An 8,789-nucleotide genomic window follows, 5' to 3' on the forward strand; every position below is an offset into this window, starting at 1 on the left:
CTGCATTAGCTTTAAGCTCTAGAGGTTCTGCAACAGCAGGGTGAACAAGATGATCTGGCAGAAAACTGACACAGCCAAAAAGCAAATAGTTTCAGCAAGTTGATTTGACTTACACATGTGACCTCACAAGTTCTGACACAAAGGATGGAGAAAAAGGCAAGGGAGAAATGGCTGGTGCAAGGGCAGAGGAAATCAGGCCGAGACTGACCTGTCATCAGCAACACAGAGCCCAGCTGAGTGGTCACCCATGACAACTTTGAGACACTCAGTGCAGCAGTCTTGTTTGGGGTTCTTTGCCTCTTTATAAAGAAAAGGGAAGATTGATTGAAAATCTGTGTGGTTGACCTGGTGCCACTCCCATAAACAGTATAAAACCAGGCCTCTACTAAGCTTGCTGGCCCACAGAGATGGGCACAGAGTGCTAAGGAATCCTCTGCACTCACCACTGGGAAGCACAGAGAGCCACTCATCCTGCTGACAATCCACTGTACATCTCCAAATACAGTTCAGCTTGTGCTGTCTCCAAGGATGGCACAGCATCCTGGTTTCTGGGCTTCTGATCAGCCACATTTGGTTAGGATGACATAAACTCTCCAACCCCTTCAAAGTGGCTTTTATGTCTGAAATCTTTTGTGGTGGTTGCATATCCTTGGCCCTAAAACTCTTTTCCCTCTGCCACATTGCCTGAGGGTGATTTCATCCACACAGATTCAACAAGCATCATGATTCTGACAAACACAGTACAGACTGGTGTCACTCTCCTGTCCAAACTAACATCTCAGCTTTCATCTGACATAATTTTAGGGCTAAATAGCTGTCAGCTTCAATTCAGTATGACCAAAACAGAAAGCCGATTTTGATTTTTCCCATTCTCCCCCACCTTATGTTTTTTCCCGTCCTTCTCTATTAGTCCCTCTTCCCAAAAACACTGAAAACCTATGGCCTTCTCCTAACATCAGTATCTAGTCTGAATCAGCTTTTCTCCAAGTTTCTCACCCCATTTTTTTAAGCCTTGCTGCCTCCCACTGCATATTCTAAAATCCACCCTGTCCTGTTCATTGACTCAATGACATCTGTCAAATGCAATCAGTTTGTCAGCTCCTGTTTCTACTATCCCAGTGAGAACAAAGATTTTAATACATTTTTGCCACCCTTTTAGTATCTTTCTACTTACAAGCCAGAGCAGGTTGTGTGGCAAAAGAAGAAGGTGTGGCCCAAACAACACGTTTCCAAAAACATTTGTGATGCAGCCAGGAAAAAGAAAGCACAATAACTTATTGCTTCATGAATTCTGTATCTATGGGTTTATGCCAGGTATGTTTTTATACTTGAAATTGTCAAAGCTTACTTAAAATTAATGCAATATCTTTATCTCAGCCTGATAGCAAGGGGTTGAAAATATGGTGTTTTGTATTCAGAGGTGATTTTAATGTAGTACCAGAAAGATTGTTTTACAGGGCCTTACCTACGTCCAGGTATTTAATGTGTAATTGTTCCTAGAAATTGGAAAAACTTCAAAATCAAGTTGAGGTTAGCTTAATTTGGCTATCTTTCCCAATGTAAAAGAGCATCTAAATAAAATATAATTACCCCTTTCTTATAGGAATTATTTTGTGAGGTAGGATTCTCCCAGAGCTCAATGAAGAGCCTTTGGGGATTTCCTTGCTGGATGAGTCTAGTGTGGAAGCTGTGTGAGCAAATGCCTTAGAGGAAGTGAGAACAGAATAGCTGCTTAAGAAGATTAATGACTGGATTCCTTAAAGCTACTTACGGGAAAGGTGATCTCTTATGTGTGAGCCAAAGACAATTAATTAAAATGGGTCAATTAGCCTGTCAAATACAACATGTGTCCAGAGTTCAAGCTTTATGTATTCACACCAAAACCAAAATCAAGGCAGAGGGAAGACCTTCTCAAATCATACAGGGCAGAAGATGAGTATGAGTTGGTGAAGAGGTAGAATACTTCCCCCAGCTTCCAGAAGCTCCACACTTGTGAGCAGGCAAATGCTGATGTGTTAAGTCCTGTCACTGGTGTACAGGACAGTATTTGCCTGCATCTTCAGCATCCTTCAGTGTAACAGAGGCAGAACAAACTACAGAGACAGAAATATGTGCAATTTAACACTTGTGGTGTTTTGACCCTGGCTGGATGCCAGTGCCCACAAAAGCTGCTCTATCACTCCCCTCAACAGGAGAGAACAGGGGAGAGCAAATATACTGAAAGCTCATGAGTTGAGATAAGGATGGGGATTACTGATGACTGATTACTGTCATGGGCAAACCAGACTCGATTTGGAGAAATTAATTGAATTTATTACCAACTGAGTAAGAGCAGGATAATGAGAAGTAAAACAAATCTTAAAAACATCTTCTCTCCACCCCTTCCTCCTTTGCAGGCATAACTTTATTCCCAAATCTCTACCTCCTCCCCGCCAGCAGCGCAGGGCAAAGGGAATGGGGGTTACAATCATGTGTTGTTTTTGCTGCTGCTTTCTCCTCAGGGAGAGGAGTCCTTCCCCTTCTCCAGCACAGGCTCCCTCCCATGGGAGATAATTCTCCATTAATTTCCCCAGCGTGACTCCTTCCCATGGGCTACAGTTCTTCACTGCTCCAGTGTAAGTCCTCTGCAGGGTCTCAAGTCCTACCAGCCAACCTGCTCCAGTGTGGGCTCCTCTCTCCACAGGCCACAGGTCCTGCCAGGAGCCTGCTTCAGTGCAGGCTTCCCATGGAGTCACAGCCTCATTCCAGCATCCACCTGCTTCAGCGTGAGGTCCTTCATGGGCTGCAGGTGGATCTCTGCTCCCCCATGGACTTCCATGGGCAGTAGGGGGGCAGCCCATGTCACCAGGATCTTCACCATAGGGCTGCAGGGGAATCTCTGCTCTGGCACCTGGAGCACCTCCTGCCCTTCCTTCTGCACTGACCTTGGTGCCTGCAAAGTTGTTCCTCTCACATATTCTCACTCCTCTCTTCTCTGGCTGCAATTACTTCTGCACAATAATTTTTTCTCTTCTTAAATAAGTTATCACAGATGCCTGGTGGGCTCAGCCTTGGTCAATGGCAGGTCCATCTTGAAACCAGCTGGCTTTGGCTCTGTCAGACATGGGGGAAATTTCTGGCAGCTTCTCAAAGAAGCCTCTCCTGTAGTCCCCACCCTGTTACCAAAATAATGCCACACAAACCCCAATGCAACACTGAAACAAAACCCTTTCTTATGTGGAGAACTGAAATCCCAACTATGTGAGCAAAGAGGATGTGAGGAACTAAAGCCTTTTTTTTCTTCTAAATAAACACAGCGGCATCAGTAGCATCAAAACAAAAATCTTAAAACATTGAGGATGCAGAATAGATTAGATTTTAGCAAAAATCTCTGGAAAGATAAACTCACCTTGACAGAATGAGTTTTGGTGAGACTAAACTAAATGCAGTGATCAAAATACTAAGTCAGTCAGGTATGTGATATATTTTAAAGAATAGTCTGACGAGAACTAGAAACATTCTTTGTTCCATCAGTCACTCGAAATACATTTCCTTCCAAATGTGTCTAGAATCTGTCCAAGCATCAGTGTATGTAAATTCAGAGATGAAAGCAATAATTCATACTGGTAGGAAAGCATAAGGCATTTCTAGTATGAATGCCAATCATCCTCCATAGGTTATGTTGCTGAGTGATGAATAGGATGTGAACGTGCACCTGATCAAAACGGAGCATTTCAGAAGGCACACAATCCATAAAATGTCTGGGGATCTTAATATTCAAAATGAGTGAGAACTTTGGTTTTACAACTTGTCTATGAGCACATGGTAGATGCAAAGCAAGGGCTGGGATGTTGTGTTCATGTTAACCAAGAATGGAGAGCTTAGACATGCCTCCTCCTGGTTTTTCAAAACATGCTGGGCTTGTAATGAAACAGAGTCTGTGCTGTCTGGGGGACAAGAGCCTTTGATGAATCACCCAAACTCCTACAGCCCAGACGCCACTAAGCAAACTAAAATACCAAATAAATTACTGTTTGTATCTGTTATACCTATTCACCTTCAAACCTGCCAACAGGTGAAACAAATGACTAAAATATGTGACAAATGAGTTAAAGGTACAATACTTTGTTTTGGCTGCATGTTATTTAATAACTGCCAGATTTCTGGTGTTATCCTTTAGACCAGGATTTATAGTCTTATTTATTTTACAGAGATGAGAAAATAATTCTCAAAAATACAGAAAACTGAATTCTATTAGGAAGAAACTATCAAAATGTTCTATATGATTTATCACTTTGAATGCTTTCCTAACACTGGAGCCAAAGATTAAAAGTGATTTTCCTTGTGGATAGAGATGAGCATGATGTGATGTACATGAGTGGGCTATGCAATTATTTGCTAGTCACTTAGTAGAACAATAGAGAGAATGATTTTTTAATTCTTTTCCTGGATTTGGGTAATAAAGCATGGTTTGATGACACAGGTGGGATAAGCAAGCACATCAATCTGGTGTATTCCACCTAGGAGGTGGTGAGTCTGCCTGAGAGAGACCTGAATTTGCAATGGGGGACCATGGTCTCTACCACATATTTCAGAAAACTCCTCCTGCAGCTTCTTGGGAAACTGCTTCAATTCAATGGTCATCACACAAAACTTGAGATGTAAGACAGTTGTGCCTAATTCTCCACTGAGAAATGCATCAAACCTCTCTAAAGGACAGAAGTGGAAGTCAGTGACAGCTATTTTGGACTAGTTTGAGTTAATGGGAAGACTGAACGAGTATGTCAGGTTTAGAGGATGATTCTAGTAGAAATAAAATGCAAGCAACATTTGGAAAAAATAATTCTGATATTTTCAAAGCAGACATTTCCTACTTTAATTTCCATTTGGATATTTATTTCAATATATTTTAAATATATTAACATTATTTTGAGCTTCTGAACTGGAAAACAAATTGTTTCTGTCACTCTAAATGCTGATTATACACTGAAGAATTAAGCTCTGATCTGTCCTGAGGTGGATTCTCATTTCCTCCAGGCTTGAAGAAATGGCCATTAATAGGATTGCACGCACAGAAATTGCTGAGGGACAGACTTTGTGTTCAGCATTGTGTTGCAGTGTGTTGCACTGCACTAACTTCTTAGCTGGAAAAGCAAATATCCACTACCTGAAGGATGCAGATGGGACAGCAGGGATGCCAAGCCCCTGAGACAATTCAATCCAATCCAATACAGACACTACATACCAAATTCCAATTTGATATATCACATTGGCATAAAGAAAATCCCTGACTGCGAGACAGAACAAGGGCTGAGGAATAAATAATACAGCTGTCATTTCTGGCATGAAGAAGCATTTTTTAAACTTTTAGGACTGATTGGATTTTCATTGCTAACATTTCTGCCAGATTTCCTTTCAACAAAGTATCAAGACTAGGATGGAATACTTCATGGAATACTTGCAGAGGAGACAGAATGGTTGGATCTGCCTTCACTTTGCTCTTAAATTGAGATTAAAGGGGGGAAAAGGAAGGCATTAGAGACATTTCAGTGATCAAATTCACCCATGGAATAGCTCAACATGGCATTAATTCTTAGACAGGTGATTAGGTGGTTTGCAGTCCCGTGCTGAAGGTCAGGATGTGGTTCAGGTTTGGGGGATGGTTTGGGAGGCAGGGGTGATTGTATAGAGTAGCAGCAAGGTTTTTTTCATAAACTTTGTAAGAGGGTTGGAAGTCAGACTGCAGGTTGCATTCGTTCCCTGGAGTCTTCTGGTTAGCCTGTTTATCATGAGGAATTGTTGGGAAGAGACAAGGATATTGGTCTTACAGGTCAACAGCAATTTGCAGAATATATCAATGTTAAAAATGAAAGATGCAGACCTAAAACTGAGTGCTATTAATGACAAAAGGATTGAAATACTGGAATGTGGGCTCCATTTTACCTTTGCTCTTCTTCTCTCTCTCTGCTTTGATCTTTCCAACTATTTTTAATGTGAATATCTACACTATTAAGGGCATCCATAAGAAATGCAGTCACCTGCTCTTGGACCAAGACTTTTGTATGAAGATTTTTCACACATAGGCCAGAAATGTGATATCTGATGTTTTGTGAACTGACATTATATTTTTGGCTCCTATGATTCATCAAACTAGTTTGAGTGAATGGACATTTTTACCCTATAATTTAACCTAAATGATATTAAAGGGCAGCTGAAATTTTCCCCAACTAATAAGAAATCTCTTTTCTGTATTGGAAGAAACCTGCCCAAAAATGCAAACTCTCCTGATGGCTTTTCTATAGAGCAAGTGCAGACTCATTAAATGCACTTTTTTTCTTTCCAACTCCTTATGCTTTTATATGAATTCAAAATTGTATTTCAAACTTGCAAGATTGTGTGGGTTTGAAAGCAACCAAGACAAGTAGCCCAGTCCTAACTGAGACCTTTGTTAGGGCAGAATCTAGTAGAGTGAGCTAACAATTTGCAATACACTGGCTGTCACTTCAAATGTCAGTGATAATTTGCAAAACACTCAGAGCAATAATGGAAAAAGGCATAAAACGTCAAATTTGTAGCAAAGCTGACAACAAAAAGAATATTCACTGCGAATTACAGTCTTCCTGACTTGCTAAAGCTCTTACTGATTCTGCTTTAATAACGGATATTCTCCTCTCAAGGGATTTAAATACAGTAGATTATCTAACATGCTTAACTGATGCTTGAAGTTCCCTATGTGAAAGCGTATCCTTGATGACTTGGAAATCTGTGATCTCTTGCTAACATGTTTGGGAAGGCTACTGGTCAGTTTGGTGATCTGACTGTTACCTGGATAGGTACACATTTGGTCAAGGACCCAAACATTCTCTTGTATTGAAAAGCTAGTGGCTATCCCATTTTCATAGATGTCTTTTTTTGGAAAGCTGTTCTGAGAACTATTAACAACTGACTTTGAAAAGGCATCAGCTCCTGCTGTTTTGCAGCTACTAGAGAAGATGAAAATGTTCAGAATGGAAAACATCCACAAAAAAATTCAGAAATGTATATATTGATCAAAAGTCAGACATATGCTTGGTGGAAATTAAAATTCAGAGTAAGAAAACAACAACTCTGCTTTCTGAAAACCTGTGCCAGTTACTAAAAATATTTTAATGAACCATTACACCCTCAGATACATCGGATGTGCACAGGCTGGACTGCAATCCCGGGTCACTAGAAGTTCAAAAAGCCTGGCACACAGCAGGAGCTGGGAAAGCCAGAGAGTTTTGTCTAATCCTTATGGTAGGTCTAAGAGGGGACGGAGGTAGCTAAACTGTGTGACAGACAGGGATCTATAAAATGAAGTGTTAGGAAAAGGAATTAAGAGGAAGAACTAGAAAACTGTGCATGGAATACAATGCAAGTTGGATGCAGAGAATACCGACAAGTCAGTCTGAGAACTACAGTAAAGGTGGGTAAGAAATCTCTGGCAGGGTGGTACATGGCATTTATTAACTACCCTAGTATTGACCAAACCTCTTAGACCAGTTGGCTCTCCCAGGCAAGGCCCCACATTGTCTTGATTAGAACCCAAGTTATCTCAATTTGACATCCCAGAGATTTGCAGACTTGCTGTAGTAAAAAAGCAAGTTACTGCTGTGTAGATAGTAATCACTGAGGCTTTAGCTTCTCTGTGGCTTCTGTAACACCTTGGACCCCACAAGCTGTTAGAAAATGACCCCTGCTTCAGAGCAACCAAACATAGGTTGAATCCCAGAGCCCTGGGAGAACCCTCTGCAAAACCCACATTGCTCTGTTGCAACAGGGCAGGCTCTTTGGCCCTGACTGCTGGCTTGTGACAGCTCTTCACTGAGATATGCAGCCCTTCCTGAGCAAGGCATGTATTTGGAACACAACTCAATAGGCCACCATCGCGATGAATTTACAGTGTACACCTGACCCAAACCAGATTTAACAAAAGTGGGGCTACCCTCATTTTTCTGTCCAGGCCTATGGCTCTGCCTTTCTTTGCACTGGCTCTAGGGCTTGTCTGACCCTGTGCAGAGCTAATCCAGCTCATTAACCCAAAATAAAACTATTGACTTTCCTAGCAAATTAATGCATTGCTGAAGGGACAAAAATCCCCCAAGGGCTCAAATGGATGCAGGACCTTTCTTTTCAACAGCAACAAGAACAGATCACCTCAAGCTGAGGTGATTTACCCATGGGGGACTCTACCCATGGGCTAATTTACACCTCTACTTTGCCAACTGCACAAAATGGAGTTCTTATTACAAAATTACATTCTCAGTTTTGTACAGACACATTCCACAGCTTCTTCATTAAGAAACTCGGTCTCAGCGCATGCATAAAAGATCTCATTTTTATGGTAAATATTTCCATCCTGTACTTTTGAAGAGAAAGAAAAATGATAATGTATTAATATTACATGAGGATGATGAATTATCTTTCTATCCATTGACACCTCTGTAGGATGAGAATGGCACTGCTGTTTTTCAATCAGCAGTCTCTATGGCACCTGAGTATCCAAAGATCCTTAAAGAGTAGGAGACTTCCAGCCTTCTTATGTTAATTTTTAACAGCTCTCTTTACAGCTAATATTCAAAGAGCCAAAGGAAAGCTCATGTTATTCCAAGAATCAAGCAGAATGACCAAGGTAATAACAGACTTGGCATCCTTGTTAATCCTAGACAAAACAGTGATGTTATGTGAATTAAAGCAGTCCTGCTATGTGGGATTCAATCAATAAGGAGTTAAAGGTAGGAATGTAATGAAAGCAAGTCCACATGGCTTTATGGAAACAAGACTTGACA

Source organism: Aphelocoma coerulescens, chromosome 1, assembly GCF_041296385.1.
Source record: "Aphelocoma coerulescens isolate FSJ_1873_10779 chromosome 1, UR_Acoe_1.0, whole genome shotgun sequence".
NCBI lineage: Eukaryota > Metazoa > Chordata > Aves > Passeriformes > Corvidae > Aphelocoma > Aphelocoma coerulescens.